The sequence below is a fragment of the Tachyglossus aculeatus genome, chromosome X4 (genome assembly GCF_015852505.1).
Source record: "Tachyglossus aculeatus isolate mTacAcu1 chromosome X4, mTacAcu1.pri, whole genome shotgun sequence".
Lineage (NCBI taxonomy): Eukaryota > Metazoa > Chordata > Mammalia > Monotremata > Tachyglossidae > Tachyglossus > Tachyglossus aculeatus.
This window is the reverse complement of record NC_052098.1, coordinates 39405694-39431001: the sequence shown is the minus strand read 5'-3', so window position 1 is coordinate 39431001 and position 25308 is coordinate 39405694. Positions and strand designations below refer to the sequence as shown.

General features: G+C 45.1%; 1 protein-coding gene and 1 non-coding gene across 2 annotated transcripts in view; both read left to right on the top strand.

The window, feature by feature from the left end:
- The first annotated feature begins 7352 nt into the window (after nucleotides 1-7352).
- Nucleotides 7353-25308, top strand: part of CSNK1G3 (casein kinase 1 gamma 3) — a 112405-nt gene continuing 94449 nt past the window's right edge. The window contains exon 1 of the mRNA XM_038770017.1: nucleotides 7353-7377. The gene's annotated coding sequence lies outside the window, so the exon portion shown is untranslated. The remainder of the gene's footprint in view (nucleotides 7378-25308) is intronic.
- Nucleotides 8187-8329, top strand: LOC119948594. Its single transcript, XR_005456979.1, has one exon. It is a non-coding gene; the product is annotated as a small nucleolar RNA SNORA7 (small nucleolar RNA).

Genomic DNA, 25308 nt, shown 5'->3' with positions numbered 1-25308 from the left:
GGTGATCAGGTTGTCCCATGTGGGGCTCACAGTCTTAATCCCCATTTTACAGGTGAGGGAATTGAGGCTCAGAGAAGTTAAGTGTTTTGCCCAAGGTCACACAGCTGATGTGGAGGAGCGGAATTAGAACCCATGACCTCTGATTCCCAAGCCCATGCTCTTTCCATTGAGCCATGCTGCTTCTACTAGTAAGTAGTAGTAGTAATAGCATTTACCAAGTATGTATTTCATGATGAGAAACAGCATAACCTAGGGGATAGAGCACAGACCTGGGAGTCAGAAGGACCTGGGTCCTAATCCCAGCACCGCCACTTGTCTGCTGTGTGACCTTGGGCCAGTCGCTTAACTTCTCTGTGCCTCAGTTACCTCATCTGTAAAATGGGGATGAAGCCCCATTGAACTGAGCCCCACGTGGGACATGGATTGGGTCCAACTTGATTCCCTCGTACCTACCCCAACACTTAGTTCAGTGCCTGGCACACAGTAAGCTCTTAACAAATATCGTAAAAAATAAAATAAAAGTGCAAAACACTGTCCTAGATGCTTGGGATGTACTAAAGAAGTGACACGGTCCCTACCCATCAAGCTCTTACATGCTAACAGGGGAGACAACCATAAAACTATTTACCACACTCTTAAAATAAATGAATTGAATGGACATCTTTATGTGAGTGTTAAGGTTGGTGTCAACAAGTTCCTAAATTCTAGATAATATGGTATTTGTTAAGCACTTATGATGTGTCAAGCACAGTTCTAAGTGCTGGGAAGATACAAACTAGTCCCTGTCCCACATGGGGTTCACAATCTTAATCCCCAATTTTACAGATGAGGTAGCTGAGGCCTGGAGAAGTGAAGTGAAGTGACTCTATCCTCATCCTGCTCCCCAGCAGACCCACTCCCATGGATCTATCAGGCCTGGATTGGGAAACGCCTCTCCCCAGGAGAAGGTGAGAGCAGGGACAGAAATTTGAGGCTGGAGGTTGGGAGAGACATTTCACTTTCCAAGCTGAGATAGACTCAATTAACCCATCAATTAAGAGTATTTACCAATCACCTGCTGAGCACTGTATTAAGCACATGGGAAAGTACAATAGTTAGAAGACATTAATTCAATAATTCAATCATATTTATTGAGCACCTACTGTGTGCAAAGCACTGTACTAAGCACTTGGGAGAGTACAACACAACAAAAAACAGTGACATTCCCTGTCCACAATGAGCTTACAGTCTAGAGCAGGTATGTAAGTCAATAGGTACAGAAATCCCATGGATAGGTGTGAGTGCTTAAATGCTTGGTGGTGTAGAGGTGGTAGTTGTGAGTTGTGAATATCACATGCTGAGGTGGTAGTTGTGGGGGTTTGATATGGGGAGAAGAGTACTTCATCTGGGAAGGCCTCCTGGAAGGGATGGGCTTTCAGAAGGGTTTTGAAGATGGGGAGAGTAGTGGTCTAGTGGATTTGAAGGGGGAGGGAGTTCGAGGCAGGAGGGTGAGTGTGAGCAAAAGGTCAGATGTGGAAGAGATGAGAACTGGGCATAGTGAATAAGTGAGTTTGAGAAGAACAAAGAGTGCAAGCTGAGTTGTAGTGGGATAGTAGAGTGGATAAATAGGAGGGAGAGAGTCGATGGAATGCCTTAAAGCCAGTGGTCAAGAGATTTTGCTTGATGTGGAGAGGAATGAGGAATTTTTGAGGAGTGCAAAAATGTGTGTAGGATCTAGGCATAAGAGGTGAAGTACGGACTGGAAAGGGAGAGGCTTGAGGCAGGGAGGCCAGTGAAGAGGCTGATGAGTAGTCAAGCAGGGATACGACAAGCACCTAAACCTGGGGATGTAGAGAAAAAGATCTGAGAAATGTTGTGGGGGGAAACCCAACTGGATTTAATGACAAACTGACTATTAGGGTTGAAAGAGAGGGAGAAGTCAAGGATAACGCCAAGATTACAGGCTTCAGAAATGGGGAGAGTGACAGTGTGGTCAATTGTGATGAGCGTATTAGGTGGGGGAGAGGATTTGGGAGCAAAGATGAAGAGTTCAGTTTTACACATCTTAAGTTAAAGTGTCAGCTCTACATTCAAGTGGAGATGTTCTGAAGGCAAGATGAAATGCAAGATAGCAGAAGAGTCAGAAGGTTGGGGTTAGCTGTGTGGATTTGGAAGTCATACGCCTAGAGGTGGTTGTCGAAGCCGAGGGAGCAGATGAGCTCCCCAAGGGAGTGAGTGTAAAATATGAAGCAGCCGTGGCTCAGTGGAAAGAGCATGGACTTTGGAGTTAGAGGTCATGGGTTCAAATCTTGGCTCCACCAATTGCCAGCTGTGTGACTTTGGGCAAGTTACTTAACTTCTCTGTGCCTCAATTACCTCATCTGTAAAATGGGGATTAAGACCGTGAGCCCCCCGTGGGACAACCTGATCACCTTGTAACCTCCCCAGCGCTTAGAACAGTGCTTTGCACATAGTAAGTGCTTAATAAATGCTATCATTATTATTATTATGAAGAGGAGACCCAGAACAGAGCCTTAAAAGGACACCTACAGTTAGCAAGAGCTAGCAAAACAGCCTGAGAAGGAGAACCAGATGAAAACTGAGTTGAGAAAATCAAATTTAGATTGCTTTTTGAGAGGAAGAGAACGGTTTTCCTGTGTTAAAGGCAGTCGAGAGGTTGAGGAGGATTAGACTTGGCAAGAAGGAGGTCAGTGATGATTTTGGATAGTCTGATCTCAGTAGAGCGAAGAGGGTGGAAACCAGATTGAAGAAGACGGAGAAGGTATTTGGAGGGGAGAGAGTGGAGGTGGTGCGTGTATATCACAAATTTGAAGAACTTGGGCAGGAGTTGGAGCAGGGAGTTGGAGAGATAGCTGCCAGGTGCAGTGGGATCCAGGGATGATTAGTAATAATAATAATTATAATAATAATTATGGAATTTAAGTGCCAGGTACTGTACTAAGTGCTGGGGTGGAGACAAGCAAATCGGGTTGAACACAGTCCCCGGCCCACATGGGGCTTACAGTTTTGATCCCCATTTTACAGATGAGGGAACTGAGGCACAGAGAAGCTAAGAGACTTGTCCAAGATCACACAGCAGACAAGTGGCAGAGCTGGGATTAGAACCCATGAATTTCAGACTCCCAGGCCCATGCTCTATCCACTATGCCATGCTGCTTAGAGAGGCAAAGTGACCAGGTTTTAACATATAGGAGACAAAAAGAAGCAATCAGAGTGAACTATTGAAGGGGGGTCAGGGAAGGAAAAAGAACCTGTCTCTCTAGGCCCTCCGCAGTTGGAGGGGGAGGATGACAGAGAACAGCAGGGCACCACCATCATATATCACTTGACCAAAGGGATTTGAAGGCCCTAAAACACAATCAATTCACCAGAAATGAAGAAATGTTCACAGCAACACAGCTCTGCTGGACGGGACAGAAGAATGGATCATAGCAGGATCCCTCAGTGACTGTCGAAAGGGTGAAACCAAAAGCGGGCGTTATACAAACCAGGAGGGCAAAAATCCAATTTAAAGCTATAGTGATGGTGGTATTTGTTAAGCACTTACTCTGTGTCAAGTACTGTTCTAAGCACTGCTAAAGTAATCAGGTTGGACACAGTCCTTGTCCCACATGGGGCTCACAGTCTTAATCCCCATTTTACAGAGGAGGTAATTGAGGCCCAGAGAAGTGAAGTGACTTTCCCAAGGTCACACAGCAGATAATTAGCAGAGCGGGATTAGAACCCAGGTCCTTCTGACTCCCAGGCCCGTGCTCTGTCCACTAGGCCATGCTGCTATAGTGAAGCACAGCCTCAAACAAAAACATAGCAGTGGACTGTTGGAAGAACCACTGCAGTAATAATAATAATAATGGCATTTGTTAAGCACTTATTATGTGTAAAGCACTGTTCTAAGCGCTGGGGGATACAAAGTGATCAGGTTGTCCCACGTGGGGCTCACAGTCTTAATCCCCATTTTATAGATGAGGTAACTGAGGCTCAGAGAAGTTAAGTGACTTGCCCTAGGTCACACAGCAGACATGTGGCGGAGCAGGGCTTCGAACCCATGACCTCTGACTCCCAAGCCCGTGCTCTTTCCACTGAGCCATGCTGCTTCTCTGCTTCTCAGTAGAAAGATCAACTTGATGGGCAGAAATTGAGAGGCATCATGAATATTGGGGTACCAAGAGGTGGGCTTGAAAACAGAGACAGACCCTGTTTGGAATAAACTCATTATTGCAGAAAGAGTCTATTCTTAAGCGCACTGCAGGGAGAGTGCTTTAGTCACACTTCAGTCTTTTCAGTCACACTTGCCCAGCTTCACGTTCAGCTGTTTTGCTTGCTTTGATGCTCTTGGGGTTTTCTGCCTCTGACCTGGCTTATGCCCTCTGCTCTGGTTTCTCTTGCTGCCAAGCCTCCTGTAGCCTGGGGGAAGATGTTGTCACATTCCGGGCATGAGAGCACACCCTGTTATAAGCACAGTTAGAGATGCATTTCAGAAAGACAGTGGACCAAGCAGAGCAGGGACCAGAGCAGTGTCTTATTTTTATTATCATTATGATAGCGTTTGTTAAAGCACTTACTGTGTGTCAAGCACCATTCGATGCACTGGGGTAGATACAAGGTAATCAGGTTGGACATAGTCTCTGTCCCACAAGAGGCCCACGGTCTAAGTAGGAGAAAGAACAGACATTGAATCCCCATTGTACAGATGAGGAAACTGAGACACAGAAGTTATGTGACTCCCAAGGTCACACACCAGGCAACCATGTGTATGAACATGGTTAAAAAAGACCTATGAAGAAAGTAGGGCTAGTTCATTCATTCATTCATTTGTATTTATTGAGCACTTACTGTGTGCAGAGCACTGTACTAAGCGCTTAATCCTAATGGACATGACCCACACCCAGTTTACTTCTATTTTCAAGCCTGCCTCCTGGCATCCTGAGCTTCAGGAAGCCATTTTTCAGGGAGAGTGAGCCCTCTCACAATTTCTACCCTCCAGACTGATAATAATAATAATCCATAATAATGCATCTTCTTGCAGTGGTCTCCTGAACAATTCATCGCTCTGTCGCATTATTTGAGATTGAGACTGTGCTTCACCATGTCTTTAAATCATTGATTTTGTTCAACCAGCTAGGGTACATCCCCTTTCATTTCCCTTTATGGCACAGCTTGAGTCATCTGTTCTCCCTGCCTGTATCTCGCCTGGCAAATCTGTATTGCTGTGAGGAAGCTCGTTGTGGGGCAGGGAACATGTCTACCAACTGTTTTAGAGTGTTTTCTTCCAAGCACTGGATACAATGCTCTGTACAAAGTAAATGCCCAGTAAATACCATTGATTGATTATAATGATAATTATGGTATTTGTTAAGTGCTTACTATGTGCCAAGCACTCTTCTAAATTCTGGGGTAGTGACAAGTTAATGAGATTGGACACAGTCCCTGTCCCACATGGGGCTCACACTCTTAATCCCAATTTTGCAGATGAGGTAACCAAGGCCCAGAGAAGTGAAGTGTCTTGCCCAAGGTCACATAACAGACAAGTGGCGGAGCCGGCAGTAGAACCCAGATCCTTCTGACTCCCAGATCCGTGCTCTATCTGCTAAGCCACACTACTTCTCAGCTTCAGTGCTGCCGAACTGACTGCGTTTGAGAGCCTCGTTGCGGGTAATCTTGTCCTGCCATTTGATTTTGAATAGAGTTTGTCGATAACGCTGACGAAACCGCTCACAGGCCTTGCAGCCATATAGATATGGTCTGTCGGTTATGTAGGGGGAGGTAATTCCAAGTAGGCAGGAAGGCTTGAACAAGAGGGTGACAGGAGATGAAGTGAGAGTGAGGGAAAGTGAGTAGGTTAGTGTTAGAGGAGTGAAGTGTGTGGACCGGGTCGTGGTTAGAGAGGAGCAAGGCTAAGTAAGGGGGAGAGAGCCGATTGAGTGCTTTACATCTGATGGTGAGGAGTTTCCACTTAATGTGGAGATGGATGCCATTGGAGGCACTTGAGGAGTGAGGAGATGTGGGCAGAATGACTTTTTAGAATAATGATCTGGGCAGCAGAGTGTAATATGGACTGGAGAGGGGAGAGGCTAGGGGCAGGGAGGTCAGTATGGAGGCTGATAATAATGATGGTATTTGTTAAGCGCTTACTATGTGCAAAGTACTGTTCTAAGCGCTGATGGAGAAGCAGCATGGCTCAGTGGAAAGAGCATGGGCTTTGGAGTCAGAGGTCATGGGTTCAAATCCTGACTCCACCAATTGTCAGCTGTGTGACTTTGGGCAAGTCACTTAACTTCTCTGGGCCTCAGTTACCTCATCAGTAAAATGGGGATGAAGACTGTGAGCCCCATGTGGGACAACCCGATCACCTTGTATTCCCCCCTACCGCTTGGAACAGTGCTTTGCACATAGTAAGCACTTAACAAATGGCATTATTATTATTATTATTATTATTATAGTTGAGACAGGATATATGACAAGCGTGTGAACCAGTGTAGTAGCAGTTTGGATGGAGCGGAAGGAGCAAATTCTGGAAGTTTTTTTTTAATGTGGTAGCTATTAGGCACTTACTATATGCTAAGCACTGTTCTAAGTGCTAAAGTAGATACAAGTTAATCAGGCTGGATGCAGTCCTTGTCCCACACGGGGCTAAGTCAGAGGGAAACAGATATTGAATCTCCATTTTACAGATGAGGTGACTGAGGCACAAAGAAGTTGAATGACTTGCCCAAGGTCACACAGCAGACCAGTGGCAGAGCCAGGATTAGAACGCAGGTCCTCTGACTCTGAAGCCTGTGCTCTTTCCACTAGACCACACTGCTCCTTACTAGGCCACGCTGCTTCTTGTAGATCTTGGGGAGGTACAATCGACAAGATTTAGTGACTGTCTGAAATGCAGATTGAAGGAGATGAGTCAAGGATACCACCAAGGTCTGTGGGCTTGTGAGACAGGAAGGATGGTCTTGTTGTCCACAGTGATGGGAGAGACAGGGGGAGGGGAGAGTCAACTGATCACTACCCAAATCTCAATGTGGCTTCAGAACAAAGCTCAGTACTGCAAATCAATCAATCAATCGTATTTATTGAGCGCTTACTATGTGCAGAGCACTGTACTAAGCGCTTGGGAAGTACAAATTGGCAACACATAGAGACAGTCCCTACCCAACAGTGGGCTCACAGTCTTATGACCTTTGCAGGTGGACAGATACAGGAAAAATGCAGAGAGCAACATTGAGACCTCTATGCTGTGTGACATCACAAAGCATATGACAGGATCAATAAACCAGGGTTCTGGAAGTAGTTGAGCACATGCGGCAGTCCTGCTGCTAGCCTTTAACAGAGTGGTTGGGTGACTCGGAGTCTTCCTTAAATATTGGAGTTCAATCAGACTTCGGGGTAGGTCCAGTTCTATTTACGATAATGATAATATCAGCATTTATTAAATGCTTACTATGTGCTAGGTACAGGGTAGCTACAGGAAAATCAGACTCTGATCCACACCAGGTTCACACTCTAAGGGGAAGGGAAAGCAGATATCTCATTCTCATTTTACGTATAGGAAACTGAGACCTGTGGCAAAGCTGGAACTTGGAAACTCCCAAGCGCTTAGTACAGTGCTCTGCACACAGCAAGTGCTCAATAAATACGATTGATTGATTGATTGATTGGAACTAGAACCAGGGTCCTCTGACTCCCAAACCTGAATTCTTTCCTCTTGGCTATGCTGCCTTTCAACCTATTCTCTGCTGCTATGTTCGAGGAGGCATCTTGGGATCTGGAAGCTGGAGTTAGAAGATATTTCCGTTCGATCAATCAATCATTAGCACGTACCGAGTATTTATTGAGGACACTGTCAGAGAAGCCATGGTGAGACGGTGCTTTCTGGGCGCTGCAGGTGCAGTAGTGGTGCGGTTTTCAGACCAGGGAGCAGACCAAGGTGTTCGTTCCCATGCTCCCGGCAACGGCTGATGAAGGGAGTCAGTTCCGTGGTCCCAGAGGTTCGGTTCTGTGGAGTCTCTGATGGTATTTGAGGCTTGGGCTTGGTGGAGCGGATGAGTCAGGGAGGGTTTTCTGGTGCAGATTTGGGTCGGGCCATGTGGCCATCGGGGGAGCAGGCCAAGGAGAAACCAAGGAGAAATGGATCCCAGGTCCGGGTAATGGCTGGTCAGAGATTTTAGGATAAATACTGGGTAAAAGTCCCCAGTCACCTCTCAGGGTCTCATCTGGAGAGTTTCCAGTACTCTACCAGTCTCGACTATGGGAGGGAGAGTCAAGCAGAGGCCTGTCCATTCCATTCCATCCCTAGCTCAGGCAGTGGCTAGTGAGTAGAAGGCAATCTGCTACAAGTCAAAACTCACCCTTGCTGGGCAGCAGCGGCACAGGAAAGAGGCGAGGGCAGAGACTCAGGTTGACTGCGTGGAAGGAGACAATGGTAAACCGCTTCTGTATTTTTACCAAGAAAGCTCTATGCTCTACCAGAGCGATTACAGATGGAGGTAGGGCGTTTTGGGAGAGATGTGTCCATGGCGTCACTATGGGTCTGGCACGACTCGACAGCATAAGACAACAACAACAACAACAGCAAAAGTCCCCAGTATGTGACCCAGAATGGCAAACAGGGTGAGGGGAGGGAAAGAGTGCTGCAATGCTCATGCCCTGGATTTACCCATACAGTTTTCCTGAGAGGAGGCACACCCAACTTCCCCTAAATGGAGGGTTTCCCGATCCGTGGGGAAACTCGTCCAGTTCAACCGGCCATGAGCATCATCAGAAAAGTCATTGAGATAGGGGTCCAGAAACTGCTCTAGCAATTGTCTGTGCTCTCAAAGCACACCCACAAGAAGACATGCAGTTGATTATTAATTGCTTTGCAGATTCAGCATAGCACTATGGTCTGACAATAAGTCTGTAGGAAATGGAAGTTAATTACGAGCCTCACAAGAGCTTAGATCTTGGAGTGAGACTCGATAAAGCAAGTCTCCCACCTCCACTTCACTCTCAAGGGTTGCCTGGAAGCTGACCAAATCTTCAGGAGGAGGGGACCAAAGGGAATTCCACCAGAAATGTAAAGTCAGATGGCTTATTTCATAATGCTCACTTGTTAAAACATATTTGGGTTCCTTTTCTGTCAGATCCCCCAAAGTTCAACTTCTGGTTGTTAGTGTTATTTCCGTGGATTCAAAAACACTGAAAGGAGAATGGTTCATTGGAAATAGCGAGCCATAATTTCAATGGAGATGTAGATTCTATTACAGCTTTCTGTTTTCAGCAGGCAGTGGCATTTAGGCGTTAATCTTTCCCAAATGTACTGCACTGCTGTTCAACTCCTGCTGTCATGAATGAAATCCGAATGAAGTGACGTCCTTAGCAACAGAGAACAATTTCACTGATGAAGGAAATAAAGGATTGAGTTAGTGATCAGGATTTCTGCCATCCAAGAGAGGCCCAGTGGAAGGAGAGATGGGATCCATTATGGTTCATAAATGCAACCCAGGGCTTTCTCAGGCCATTGAGAGGTAGATATTACCCAAATCTATCCAGAAGCGTGATTCTTTGGTCTTTCAGGGGGCACTGTGGGTACCGAGAAATACTTTCTGGTTCTGGAATTGAGATCTGTAAAAGGTGGATGCAGGAGAGAGATACCTACTATATATATTATGTGTATACATATATACATACATATATATATATATATATATATTTCATATGGTATTTGCTAAGCACTTGCCAAGAAACAGGCACTGTTCTGAGCACTGGGGTAACACAGTTAAGCACAGGTTAATCAAGGTTGGACATGGTCCCTATTCCACATGGGGCTCACAGTCTAAGTAGGAGAGAGAACCCCCATTTTACAGATGAGGAAACAGACACCATAAGCTCACTGTAGGCAGGGAATGATGATGGCATTTGTTAAGTGCTTACTATGTGCAAAGCACTGTTCTAAGCACTGGGGGGGATACAAGGTGATCAGGTTGTCCCACGTGGGGCTCACAGTCTTAATCCCCATTTTACAGATGAGGGAACTGAGGCTCAGAGAAGTTAAGTGACTTGCCCAAGGTCACACAGCAGACATGTGGAGGAGCAGGGATTCGAACCCATGACCTCTGACTCCAAAGCCCGTGCTCTTTCCACTGAGCCAAGCTGAATGTGTCTATTGTTATATTGTACTCTCCCCAGCACTTAGTACAGTGCTCTACACACGGTAAACACTATAAATATGATCAAATGAACAGCAGGTAAGTGGCAGAGCCAGAATTAGAACCCAGCTCCTCTGACTCCCAGGCCCGGGCTCTATCCACTAGGCCATGCTGCTCCTCAAGTGGTTTTCTGTGAGAGGAAAATTCCCAATTATGCTTTTGCATGTAATTTCATTCTATTACAACATAGAACAATAAACCCAAGAAACAAGGGTTCCCATCTTTAGTTTCCTACTAGCAGACAAGGAAACAGAATTGAACGGTTACCAGGCTCAGGGACAGCCCTGGGAGGGGTCCCGTGTGTCCATGAATCCCAATCTGTATGTGATCGATCCATTGCAGTCACCATTGCCTGGTCACTGCTCCAAGGCATGATCATTCAAAAGCCTGTCTCAAGGCCTGGTGCAGCAACGTCCTTGGTCCCCCCTCACCACTAGAGGTTCCGATTCCCCAAAGCTCTGGGCATATGAATAGATCTATGGAGACTGCTCAAGGACACATAATGAACTGAATGGAGAGAGAGAGAGAGAGAGAGAGAGAGAGAGAGAGAGAGAGAGAGAGAGAGAGAAAGCGGGGAAACAGGCTTAGACACCAACATAGGGAGAAAAAAAAATGTTTCCTCAACCAATGTCATTCAAATGACTCTTAGAAGCATTGTACAGAACTTAATCTCTGTTTATTATTAATGTCCGTCTCCCCCACCCCCTTGACTGGTAAGCTCGTTGTGGGCAGGGAATGAGTCTATTTATTGTTGCATTGTATTCTCCCAAGTGCTTAGTACAGTGCTCTGCTCACAGTAAGCACTCAATAAATATGATTGAATGAATGAATGAACTTATAATGTAAACTTGAAGATTATATATACAGGTTAACTTGGTTACAATGTCTTTCTTTCTTTAGCACCCTCTGGACTATAAATTCATTGTGGGCAGGAAATGTGTCTTCCAACTCTGTTGTATGGTGCTCTCCCAAACACTTAGTTCAGTGCTCTGTACACAGTAAGCACTCAATAATACTACTGATTGATTTAGTCTTTCACCTGTAATTATTATTATTTGTCATTATTATTATTATTACTTGTATTATTATTATTATCCACTTACTATGTGCCAAACACGTGGATAGATACAAGATTATCATATTGGAACACAGTTTCTGTACCACATGGGGCTCATGGTCCAGGTCGGAGGAAATAGGATTTAATCCCTATTTTTACAGATGAAGGAACTAAGGCACAGAGAAGTTAGGTGACTTGCCCAAGGTCACACACAGCAGGCAAGTGGTGGAGCTGGGATTAGAACCCAGGTCCTCTGACTCCTAGGCCTGTAATCTTTTCACTAGGCCACACTACTTCCCTAATGTAATGTCACACAGAAGTTGGCACAAGTGAATTCCAGCATAAGGCATATACAGGCATACCTGGTTCCAAATGTCTAAACTCCTTAAAAACCCAGAGATACATTATGTGCTAATTGCTGATGTCGGCCAGTAGGCAAAAACATTGTCCAACATCACATCCAGTCACTGCATAGCATGTATTTCCCTCACCACCTGGCCTTTTTATTTTATTTTGTGGTATTTATTAAGCGCTTACTATGTGCCAGGCACTGTACTAAGTGCGGGGATAGATACAAGTTAATCAGGTTGGATGCAAACCATTCATTCATCCATTCAGTTGTATTTATTGAGTGCTTTGTGCAGAACACTGTACTAAACACTTGGGAGAGAACAATGAACAAACAGTCCCTGCCCACATGGTGCTCAGTCTTAATTCCCATTTTATGGATGAGGTCACTGAGGCACAGAGAAGTGAAGTGACTTACCCAAGGTCATACAGCAGACAAGGGGCGGAGCCGGGATTCAATGGGTTCTCCCATGCCCTGCGCCTCCCAAACACAAACTGAATGCCAGCGTCCCTTCTCTGCCCCAAAGCAGCAGAGCAAGCAATGTGGTGCAGCAGAAAAGGCTGCTAAATCCAACTAAAATCTATGATCTTCTACCTCACCCCAATTCTTTGCTGTTTTGGAATGGAATGGAGAAACCCTCGTTGAGGTGCCGCCCCACCTCATTCATTCATCCATTCAGTCATATTTATTGAGTGCTTACTGTGTGCAGAGCACTGTACTAAGCACTTGGGAGAGTACAATAGAACAACGAACAGACACATTCCCAGCCTGCAATGAGTTTACTGTCTAGAGTACAGTCTTCCTCCCCCACCCCTCCCCAAACACTAACTGAAAGCTAGGCCCACTGGTCTATCCAAATTCATTCATTCAGTCAATTGTATTTATTGAGCACTTACTGTGTGCAGAGTACTGTCCTAAGTGCTTGGGAGATTACAGTGCAGCAGTAAAGAGACACATGCAGCAGAGAATCTCGATGAGGTAGAAAATGATATTAGATCCAGCTAAAACACCTCTGTCCTTCTACATCCACCTCCCCTCCCCCCCGCAATTCTGGGCCACTTTCGGATGAAGCGGAGTGATCCCCGGTGGCGGTGGAGAAGGTTGTCATGGTTGCTGCTGGGGCTAAAATCTTAGCACCACCAGTTACAATTTTCACGTTAAAACGTTTTGTGAGCATTTTCAAGAAAACAAATGAACATTTAAAAGGTGATCAGAGAAGACATCAGTCAGGGCCATGATGAGGTGGCATGGGTCCACATACAGGTGTGCATTGCCTGCACCCCGAAGTTATGTCCTGCACGGTATGCTGATTTACCCCCAGCATCTGTAAGCCCCACCTCTGATGTTGTAGCCAATCACTGCAGGTAAGTGAATTCCCTCCTCCAACCCCTCCTTTCCTAATCCAACTCCCTTCCCACTCCTATTTCCAGCAAATTTCCTGCTCACCGCCCCCCAGTCCAAACTCAGCCCTCTCCTCATCTCCTCCCTGAGTATTTTTTTTTTAATTAACCTTATTGATGCCAGTGACTTTCATTGCCATCACACCACCACTCCACTTCACTTTCCTGTTCCTGACTTGTTATTGCAGCAGGACCTGGAGCAGGCACATGAGGGTTACAAAGCAGGAAGGGGAGAGGAAAGGGGAAAGTTAACACAATGGGCCTGGTGGCAATGTCTGCAGCTGCAGTAAAAGCTGTTGCCATGATTAGTGTTCAGAAGAGGACAAAAACACTGGAGTTTGGAGGGTAGAGGGGGGCCAAGTTCAACACGTGTGTTGGGGGGGTGGGGGCTGGGGGGACAGGAAGGAGAAGGAGGAGGCACCGAGGAACTTTTATTTTTACTTCTCGGAGCTGGTTTTGGTGCAGAACCTTAAGTAACTGCTTGTAACTCTGTAGGCAAATGTATCCACTATAAAGCTGTTAAGGAGACTCCTGTGAAGCATTTGTTCAGTTCTTTCTTTCCTATTTAGCCAACTCCCTGTTCCTACTCCACCCCAGTTCACACTCTTCATTCCTTCCAGGCTAACATACTCGCTGTGCCTCGTTCTCTTCTCTCTCACTGCCGACCTCTTGTTCATGCCCATTCCACTGTCTGGAATCTCCTCCCCATTCCCATCCAGCAGGTCACAGCATTTCACATCTTTAAAGCCCTTCTGAAATCCAATCTCCTCCAGGAGGCCTTCCCAATAAACCTCTAATCTCCCCCCTTAATATCCTTTAACAGTCACTTTGGCCCTTCTGTGCCACACTCACAACCCTCCCCTTAGCACATATGTACATAAAGTATCTACTTTATTGCTTCCTCTTAATTATAATATAATGAAGTGCTTGTCTCCCCCACTAGATTGAGAATTTCTGTGGGGCAGGTATCGTATGTGGAAGAAGCAGCATGGCCTAGTGGAAAGGGCATGGGCTTGGGAGTCAGAGGACCTGTGTTCTAATCCCAGTTCTGCCACTTTTCTACTGTGTGACCTTGGGCAAGTCACTTAACTTCTCTGGGCCTCAGTTACCTCAACTGTAAGATGGGAATTAAGACTGTGAGCCCTCTGTGCAACAGGAACTACCCCAGCGCTTAGTACAATGCCTGGTATGTAGTAAGTGCTTAACAAATACTACAACTATTATTATAGTTATTATTATTGATGATCATTTCTTGTACTCTCATAAGTGCTTAGTACAGTGCTCAGGACCCAGTCAGGGCTCAATAAATGCTATTGATTGATCAAGACAGCCATGTTTGCAGTTGCACAAACACCTGCAGAGGGCCAATAATCCCAGGATACAGTATGTACATTAATGACTTATGTATCGTTCAATACTATGGGAATATAAATAATGATGGACAAGGATAATAATAAAAGAACAATAGAAGAGGAAAAATACAAGGACTATGTTGGTGTCAATTAGTAATAAACAGTACAAAATCTTTGGCTTAAGTATCATAGATAGGAAAGCCCCCATTAAAACAATAAAATGCACCCATTCTGGGAATAGAGTGAAATAATAGATCACACAAATTCCATAGGTAAAATCTCTCTACAATAGGAACATACTGGAAGACTTGCCAGGCCTCCCAACTCAGATTCAGCAAAGAAAATGAGGTCATTGTTCCTCTCTGGAGTTTCTTCTTTTGCTGCTGTGGGACATTTCTCAAAAAAACAAAAAAGAGTAATCACAGCTCTGTTCGTTTACCCTAAAAATTGCTGAGATTATTTTTATGTATAGAAATTATTTATCATGGCCTATGAATGTTACATTCATAGAGAGTGGCCTTGGTCAAAAGAATGGTGCTTGTTTTCATAAGCTAGCTATTGTTTTTCCCTCCGTCCCAAAGTATCTCTTTTCGTTCCACACCCATATCAAAATGTTCTCACAACTTTCATATTCTTTGACCTTCATAGTTCTTGGGATCTCAGCGGGTTACTGTTTTCTGGTCTATGGATCTTCCTGGTTTTTCAAACCTTTGGCTCTCTTAGCCTGAGTATCCTTTCCCAGCTTTGTGTCACGTAGGGCTCACGTCCACCGCATTTCAAGGAACATAGCCCCAGCACAGATGTACTGTGGGGTCACACCTGTACTTTTCAGGTTGGGTTTCCAGCTGCCTAACCTTGGACCTCTTCAGCCTCCGCCTGTCCATGCTTGCCGTGCATGTCATAACATGGGATCCGATAATCACCCCTTTTGTCAGGGTTAACAGGAGCTGCTAGGTGTTGATGAAGCTCTGCTTTCTTAGCTGCAAGCATTTCTTTGGTCCTGGTTCTGTCTGTTTCCAGTCTGAATGGTTGTCTCAAATACCCACCCATTTGCTTGGCGCTATGGTAAGAAGTGCATGGAGTTTTTTTTTCTCTAATAGGGCTGTTTTGATGTTGCTATGGAGCTTCTTGCAGATATCCTCAAAAATCTCCAGTGGCTACCAATCAATCTGCGCATCAGGCAGAAACTCCTCACTCTGGGCTTCAAGGCTCTCCATCACCTCGCCCCCTCCTACCTCACCTCCCTTCTCTCCTTCTACTGCCCAGCCTGCAACCTCCACTCCTCCACCGCTAATCTCCTCACTGTACCTCGTTCTCGCCTGTCCCGCCGTCGACCCCCGGCCCACATCATCCCCCGGGCCTGGAATGCCCTCCCTCTACCCCTCCGCCAAGCTAGCTCTCTTCCTCCCTTCAAGGCCCTGCTGAGAGCTCACCTCCTCCAGGAGGCCTTCCCAGACTGAGCCCCTCCCTTCCTCTCCCCCTCGTCCCCCTCTCCATCCCCCCCCATCTTACCTCCTTCCCTTCCCCACAGCACCTGTATATATGTATATATGGTTGTACATATTTATTACTCTATTTATTTATTTATTTATTTATTTTACTTGTACATTTCTATCCTATTTATTTTATTTTGTTGGTATGTTTGGTTCTGTTCTCTGTCTCCCCCTTTTAGACTGTGAGCCCACTGTTGGGTAGGGACTGTCTCTATGTGTTGCCAATTTGTACTTCCCAAGCGCTTAGTACAGTGCTCTGCACATAGTAAGCGCTCAATAAATATGATTGATTGATTGATTGATTAATCTTAATTCCCAACACTATCAGCAGTGTCATCATTACCTACCAAGGATAATAATAATATGATTAGACACTGACAGTCACACTTTTTGTATAGCAGTGATTTAGGAAGTTGTTCTAAAGGTAAGTTGAGATGCCCTTGAAAGACCTTTGAGGGTTAATCTTATCAATCTCATTACACCTAGAAATACTAGCCTTACGGTGTCACTCTGGGTCAATGTTAATATTCCATTACTTATGTTGCTATTACCAATCCAATGCTTCTTATAGTTCCATCTCCTCTCACATTAGAATAATTTTCACTTACATGACCCTTCATTTGACTCTCATTCGGACTTTCCAGTCCAGCAGCAAGCAGGGGGGATGGAGGACAGATTGAAGGTGGGAGGTGGGGGAGGGAGGAGAGGTTTTGTCCCTACAGAATTGTGACCAAGGGAGGAAGTGGGCAGGCAGGAAGCAGGAGCCACCTCGGGGTTTCTAGCCATCTGTGACTCTCTCTCCTGCTCCTGGCCTTGGTGGGAAATGGGCATAACCGGCCCCATCTGGTTTTGTGGTGAGCCGCGAACAGGTGTTCCAGATGCAGCCCAGCTCTGGCCTCAGAAGGGAACAGGTACTCTGCACTGGACTCTGGTCACCTCAGCCTCAGTGAGGAATCAGCACTGTGGGCCTCTCCGCTTCCTGGCCTCAGTCAGTGGTATTCATTAAGCTCATGCTGCGTACAGAGCACTGTACTGAGAGCTTGGGGAGAGTACAGTACTATAGAGTTGATTGACATGATCCCATCTCCCCTTGTAATTGGGAAGGGGCTTTCTGCCAGGCCCTGCTTACTTTTTCCATGTGGTTTTAGTTCTGTGTGTGTCTGTCTTTCCCCCTCCCCACCCTGTGTCTGTCTGCGTGTCCATTTTTTGAAGCGTGTGTGTGTATGTCTCCACTTCTCTGGTCCTATGCACCCAACTCCAATTACTCAATAATAATTAAAAGTAATTATGGTATTCATTAAGTGCTTACTATGTGCCAGGCGCTGTTCTAAGTGCTGGGGTGGATACAAGCAAATCAGGTTGGACGCAGTCCCTGTACTATACGGGGTTCACAGTCTCAATCCCCATATTACAGATGAGGTCACTGAGGCACAGAGAAGTACCTTGCCCAGGGTCACACAGCAGACAAGTGGCAGAGCCAGAATTAGAACCCATGACCTTCTGACTCCCAGGCCCATGCTCTATTCACTACATGATGCCGCTTCTTTATTGGGAGCATATTATGTGCAGAGCGCTGCATTAATGGCTTCGAAGATTCCAGTAGATGTAGTAGGCATGATCCCTGTCCTCAAGGAGCTTATGTGTGTGAAACCTACCTGACCCTATTTATTTCTTTGTGTCCACCTCACTGAAACTGTTTATGTGTCTCTCTACCTCCCTGACCTTGTGTGTATATGTGTCTGCATGTCCACCTCTCTGGCCTCAGGTGTGACTTTCTTTTTTTTCATAGATGGTATTTGTTAAGTGCTTACTATGTGCCAAGCACTGTTCTAAGCACTGGGGTAGATACAAGGTAATCAGGTTGCCCCAAATGTGGCTCACAGTTTTAATCTCCAGTTTACAGATGGGGTAACTGAGGCACAGAGAAGTTGGCTTGCCCAAGGTCACACAGAAGACAAGAGGTGGAGCCGGAATTAGAACCCACGTCCTCTGACCCCAAACCCGTGCTCTTTTCACTAAGCCATGCTGCTTTGGGAGTCAAGCCCAAATATATGCCCATGCTCGAAAGGAAAAGTTAGCACCCCTGCCAATAAGGGTGTTATTTATGTTCCCCAGGTGGAGAAGCGGAGGCACCAAAAGGATGATTAGTTTGCTTATTTTTTATGCTATTTGTTAAACTCTTACTATGTACCAGGCACTGTATTAAGCGCTGGAGCATATACAAGATAATCAGGTTGGACCCAGTCCCTGTCCCCCATGGGGCTCACATTCTGCATCCCCATTTTACAGATGAGGGAAATGAGGCACAAAGAAGTGAAGTGACTTGCCCAAGGTCACACAGAAGACAAGTGGTAGAGCCAGGATTGGAACCCACGTCCTTCTGACTTCCAGGCCCGTGCTGTATTCACTAGGCCATGCTGCTTTTCCATGCTACTTCATCACATAAATGGGAACAAGAACAATGAGAATAAGTTGATAATATGGCTTCTAAAATTTGTTCATCAATCGATCAATCATATTTATTGAACACTTACTGCCTGCAGAGCACTGTACTAAGCGCTTGAGAGAGTACAACCCAACAGAGTAGGTAGACACATTCCCTGCCCACAACGAGCTCTCAGTCTAGATGGGGAGACAGACATTAATGTAAATGAATAAATTATGGATATGTACATAAGTATCATGAGGCTGAGGGTGGGGTGAATAAAGGGAGTAAATCAGGGTGATGCAGAAGGGAGTGGGTAAGGAGGAAATGAGGACTTAAGGAAGACCCTCTTGGAGGAGATGTGCCTTCAATAAGGGTTTGAAGGTCGGGAGAGTAATTGTCTGCTGGTTACGAAGAGGGAAGGTATTCCAGGCCAGAGGATGTGGGGTGGGTAGTTGGTGGCGAGATAGATGAAATCGAGCTACAGCGAATAGGTTGGCATTAGAGGAGCGAAGTGAGAGGGATGAGTTGTAATGGGAGAGTATATGTTGCCGATTTGTACTTTCCAAGCTCAGTACAGTGCTCTGTACACAGTAAGCGCTCAATAAATATGATTGAATGAATGAGAGTAGAGAGGAGAGGGAGGAGGGAACAAGGTGAGTGAGTGCTTTAAAGCCAGTGGTTCATGATCAACAGAGAAAGCAAAGGGGAGGTCCTGTTGCAAGAATGGCCTTATGGGAGAGTGAAGTGGTTGATAAAAATGATTGTTGGAATTTTCCTGGTTCTCAAAGTATTCGAATGAGGACTACGTACCCCATAAACACACGGGACACACGAATCTCCCATCTCTTTCATCTGGCTCTCCCACTCTATTGGTTTGCCAGGCCAGGTTGGAGATTTGTTTGGGGGTTTTTGTCAAAGGCTGGTTTTAAGCCCTTCCAGAAGTTTGCTTATTGATGATTAAACAAACATATAATTGTAAACAAAAACAAATTCCTTATCTTTATGTTTGAACTCATCCAATTCTTTGCTATACATGAAAGAAGTAACAGCTTTCAACCTTGTACCAGTTAAATTTGGAGTCAGTCTCCTTCCCTCTTAGATGGTGAGTCAAGTGTAGGGGCAGTGATTGCACCTGATCTATTAGCCCATTTTATCTACCCCAGTGCTTAGCTCACAGTAAGTGCTTAATCTCACAATTATTATTATTATTGTTATTACAGGTCCCAGAGAGCTGGTAAGATGAATTACAACTGAGTGCCAGTAAGAGGAATTGCAACTAGTTACACATTTCTTATCCTGGAAAACACACAGAAATGGAATTGGCTGATTTGAGACCTAGCCAGTTTCCAAGAAACTGGCCTACCTTTCAGGGGGATCTACAGTACTTCCTTGTTAAAATAGGTTCTCAAGAGCTGAGTTTCCCTTACATTCTGTAGAAGTTGCTTTACTGACATGAAATCCTTGTCTGAATGTGGATTCCGAGAGCTCTGTTCATCCAGGCCAAGTAGGTTTTTTCCTCCTTCCCATAATTTAAAGGAAAACCATGTCAGACCTTTGGTTCCTAACTCTGCTCCTGGATACTATCAGTCACACTGTGGGATCCTGTCTCTTCTGGCACCTAGTTTACACTGACTGCCCTGTTCAAAACTGCAAAAAGGAGGCTTTGTTAGGCGTTAAGGATAACCTACAGAAGATACATTTCTAAGTACTGTCTGGAGATGTGGTGATTTTATAAGCCATAAACAAGTTAGACCACCCTTTACTGAATTTCAAATGCAATGTCTTTGGGACCACCTTTTAGCTGTGGTCAGATGGCAGTCTAACGGTAAGTGAGAAGCAGCGTGGTCCAGTGGATAGAGCACGGGCCTGGAATTCAGAAGGACCTGGGTTCTAATCCGGGCTCCACCACTTCTCTGCTGTGTGACCTTGGGCAAGTCAATTCCCTTCTCTGGGCCTCAGTTGCTCATCTGCAAAATGGGGATTAAGACATGTGGGACATAGATTATGTCCAGTCAGACTAACTTGTATCTACCCCAGCTCATAATACAGTCCCTGGCACATAGTAAGTGCTTAACAAATACCATAAAATAAAAAAAGAAGCTTGCTATGTATCCCTCCAGGGTTATGCTTTCACAATTTTATGCTGCTAGCCTTGCCATCACATAGTCTGGAGGGTCATCTCCCTTCACTGTGTTTGAAGCAGGATCAGCGATCATATCCCCAGTTCAAGTGATGTGTGGGGCCTCCAGTTGAATTCTCTATCTGGGGCCTTCCTCATAAGAAGCAGCATGGCCTCGTGGAATGAACACAGAGTTGGGAGTTAGAGGACCTGGTCTCTAATCCTGGCTCTGCCACTTACCTGCTGTGTGACCTGGGGCAACTCAGTTCACTTCTCTGGGCCTCAGTTCCCTCATCTGCAAAATGGGGATCCAATACCTGTTCTACCTCCTACTTGGACTGAGAGCCCCATGCGGAACCTGATTGTCTTGTATCTACCCAGCGCTGAGTACAGTGCTTGACACAGAGTGAGCGCTCTTCAAATGCCACAATTATTGTTGTTAAAACTCCTGACTTTCTTGCTTGCATTTTCCTTCAGATAATGCCCCAGGCAGAAACACTAGGAAAAAAAGGAATTGGGCACAGTTTCATGGCTGATTCATGAGTTTTTTAAGAAACACAACAATCCAAAATAGTTTTTTTGCTAGGGAAGCAGTATGGCCTTAGTGGAGAGAGCACGGGCCTAGGAGTCAGTGGGCCTGGGTTCTATTTCTGGCACCACCACATGTCTGCTGTGTGACCTCGGGAAAGTCTCTGTGCCTCAATTCCTCATCTGTAAAATGGGGATTAAAGCCTACTCCCTCCTACCTTAGACTGAGAGCCCCATATGGGACAGGGACTGGGTTCAACCTGATGATCTCATATCTTCATCAGCGCTGAGTACAGTGCTTGGCACACAGTAAGCACTTAACAAGCTCCATAAATAAAGAAACCATAATATACCAAAAATCACCTTAATGATCTAATGAGCTCCCTGGTCCCATCTATTCCAGTTATTGGAAAAACTTGACCAAAAAAAACATTCACTGGTTACAAAGCAGGTGCTCTGAGTAAAGGTGACTTTACTCTTCAGTAGTCATCTTAGTAGAGAAGCAGCATGGCTCAGTGAAAAGAGCACGGGCTTTGGAGTCAGAGGTCATGGGTTCAAATCCCAGCTCCACCAATTGTCAGCTGTGTGACTTTAGGCAAGTCACTTCACTTCTCTGTGCCTCAGTTACCTCATCTGTAAAATGGGGATTAAGACTGTGAGCCCCCCGTGGGACAACCTGATCACCTTGTAACCTCCCCAGCGCTTAGAACAGTGCTTTGCACATAGTAAGCGCTTAATAAATGCCATCATTATTATTATCTTGATGCTGCTGCTGAAAGGTTAAGAAAACACCTCCCTCCTCGATTTTACATGGAGAAGGAAATATCCCTTCTTCACATTAGGAAGTCACAATCCGGCATGAATTTCAATAGTCTTATGTCTCCCATTTTCTCTATCTAGTTGTTGTTAATTGAAGGAGATCAGTCATTGGAAAGAGAGACACCGGTGTCTGACACATTCAACTCTAAAGCAGTGTCAACAAGTGTTAACTTTTTGAACCAAACTCCAGCTTGTACATTCCTCAAGTCATTTGGCCCAAATCGATGGCCTGTTGTTACGTTTTAACCTGCTAATACCGGGGCAGTGTTGGTTGGTAGTTAGTCATGCCATTTATGAAACACACGTTCTGTGTCAACCCCCCTGCTAAACCCTGGGGTAGATACAAGATAATCGGATCAATCACAGGTCTGAATGTTTGAGCTGTTAGGACTGTTTAGTAACACCAGTGAAATTTTTTATCAAGTTTCTGTTTGAACAGAATGGAGTTTTCCAATAATGTCTTCCTAGTACTTGTGATAAAAGGAAGGATATGGTTATGTTGTGATGATTTATGTGAAAACAAAAATGGAGTGTTGTTTGTATAACTACTGATGAAACAAGAATATCGCGCTAATAGGTTTCTTTTATACTTACATAGAAATGAGAATGCAGGAATTCCAGTTGATTTCAGACTTTTCCGTATAATAACTAGTATGTCAACGATTATGGTCAGTAATTATTGAATTTCACACTCTCTATGTTGTCATAGAAACTTAGAGAGCAACAAAATAAACGTGAGGTAATAAAAAGAAAAGTTTTGCTTTCGGGGGAGTGGAGGGAGAGACTCAATGGAGACATGAGTTGATATGGGAAAATACAAAGAAGCAAAGAAAAAGTCTTTGGACTGTATATGTGCAGACAAGATACCAAGAAGCAAGGAATCAAAGGTTTGGAACAGAGGCCTAATAAAAATGTTTTTAAAGCCTTCCGTATCCACAGGAAAATAAAGAAGTGACTATATAACCATTATCTGCTTAGTATGTGGGTGTCCAAAGTGAGACTGTGTCCAACCTGATTAACTTGTATCTCTCTCAGTGCTTAGAACAGTGTTTGACACATAGAAAGCATTTAACAAATACCGTTATTATTATTATTGTTATTAGCAGTAGTAGTAGTATCGTTATTATTCCTTGATGTTCTGAGATGACAATTTGCCTTAGAATGGTGGTTTCCCTGTTTTAGCCCTTTCTGAAATACCTTATTTATTGCTCCTGAGTTTTTAAAAACTATGTTTTTGAGAATTGGAATTTATCTATGTGTGCTTCTCCTCCCTGCTTTAGATTACAAGCAGGGACCGTGCCTGCCAATTTTCATTGTATTTTCTCAGTGCCTAATTCAGTGCCCTGTGAGGTGTCCCTTACCTCTCACAGACGTGGCATACATGACCGTTTTGGGCAGGGAATGTGTCTTTTTATTGTCATATTGTAGTTTCCCAGGCGCTTAGTACGATGCTCTGCACACAGTAAGCACTAAATAAATACCATTGAACGAACTAGGGTGAGTGCCAGGGGACTCTCGGCTAGGCAGGGTAATTTCTTGGGTCCCCAGGCATCGCAAAACAGACTTAAAAGTACTTGGGAAGCAGAGCCCAGCGAGATTTCCCGATGTAGTGACCATCAACTTAGGTACATGAAGAGGAATGAGGGCTGGGTGTGCCAGGAAAGTATAGCATGGGCCCCAGAACTCCTGGGACCTGTTTCTAGTCTACTTCCAGGTCCACAGTGCCATTGGAACTCTAGGAAACTGGGGGTCCATTGGCCAACCCAAGCACCCCACAACACTCTTCCATGTCTGGTGCTATGCTATTTCTGGAGGCAGTAAGAGTCCCAACAAGGGCACTGTCAGAAGTGGCTCACCTCTCCAATTGCTGAGAAGCAGCATGACTAAGTGGAAAGAGCAGGGGCTTGGGAGTCAAGGACCTGGATTCTAATCTCGACCCTGCCACTCATCTGCTGCGGGACCTTGGCCAAGTCACTTCACTTCTCTGTGCCTCAGCTACTCCATCTGTAAAATGGGGATCAAGACCGGGAGCCCTATGTGGTACAGGGATTATCTTTTATATACCCCAGAGTTTAGTACAGTTCCTGGCACATAGAAAGCACTTAACAAATACCATAAAAAAACAAAACTACTGACATCCTGTTTAGTGACAGTCCCTTGCAAGCATGACACCTAGTTCACTAATAATGTGGAGATTTCATTCTAGAAAAACCTTGCAGCCAGGAAAGCTTATGTTGTCAATCAGTGTGTGAAGTCACATGCGTTTGCACAACTGTTTCTCCTGGTACAGTGTCGCGTTGTATCCAAACAGGCTCATGTTGTTGGAAGAACGTTCCCTAATTTCGTTCCCTGGGGTTCTAATCAAAACATGTAGCAAAAACATGCTTTATGGCAAAACTTGAGCGTGTTTGGAGAGCCAAACGGTTGGAGGCCAGATGGTCAAGGTCTTACTGTATACATTTTTTTAAGCTTAAATAACTCTGCCTGCATTGAAAAATTAGTCATTTTCTTAGCTCTGCAGGAATTAAGGTTCTTTCTAGGCCTTTCATCTGCAGTCAATCATTTTGGTATTTTTTATTATTTCCTGGCAGGTCATCACTCTGTGATTTTGAAGTGACTTTTATTTTTATAGTAAACATAGGAAAAGGCTCCGTTCAGTCCTGCCTTTAACAATCCGAATCTGACTCCTCCGGTTGATGGTGAAACACAGACAGCAAATCAGAGAGGAAATGCTCTAATCAATCAATCAATCAATCAATCGTATTTATTGAGCGCTTACTGTGTGCAGAGCACTGTACTAAGCACTTGGGAAGTACAAGTTGGCAACATATAGAGACAGTCCCTACCCAACTGTGGGCTCACAGTCTAAAAGGGGGAGACAGAAAACAAAACCAAACATACTAACAAAATAAAATAAATAGAATAGATATGTACAAGCAAAATAAATAAATAAATAAATAGAGTAATAAATATGTCCAAACATATATACATGTGCTGTGGGGAAGGGAAGGAGGTAAGATGGGGGGGATGGAGAGGGGGATGAGTGGGAGAGGAAGGAAGGGGCTCAGTCTGGAAAGGCCTCCTGGAGGAGGTGAGCTCTCAGTAGGGCCTTGAAGGGAGGAAGAGAGCTAGCTTGGCGGATGGGCAGAGGAGGGCATTCCAGGCCCGGGGGATGACGTGGGCCGGGGGTCGATGGCGGGACAGGCGAGAACGAGGCACAGTGAGGAGATTAGCGGCAGAGGAGCGGAGGGTGCGGGGTGGGCTGTAGAAGGAGAGAAGGGAGGTGAGGTAGGAGGGGGCGAGGTGATGGAGAGCCTTGAAGCCCAGGGTGAGGAGTTTCTGCCTGATGCGCAGATTGATTGGTAGCCGCCTGATGGGTACCCTGCCATTTTTCCTAAAGTTTTCCATTTTTCCATTTTTCTTTCATTTGTTAGACAAACACTACCAGATAATACACTTTTTATATAAAAGAAACTCGCAATCCCCACCGGAATCTGGCAAGGTCTGTCGAGTGTTGAAACAGGCATTTACTAGGTCTCTGATGTCACATGGATCACTGACATGGCCAAAGGCATATGGGCAAGG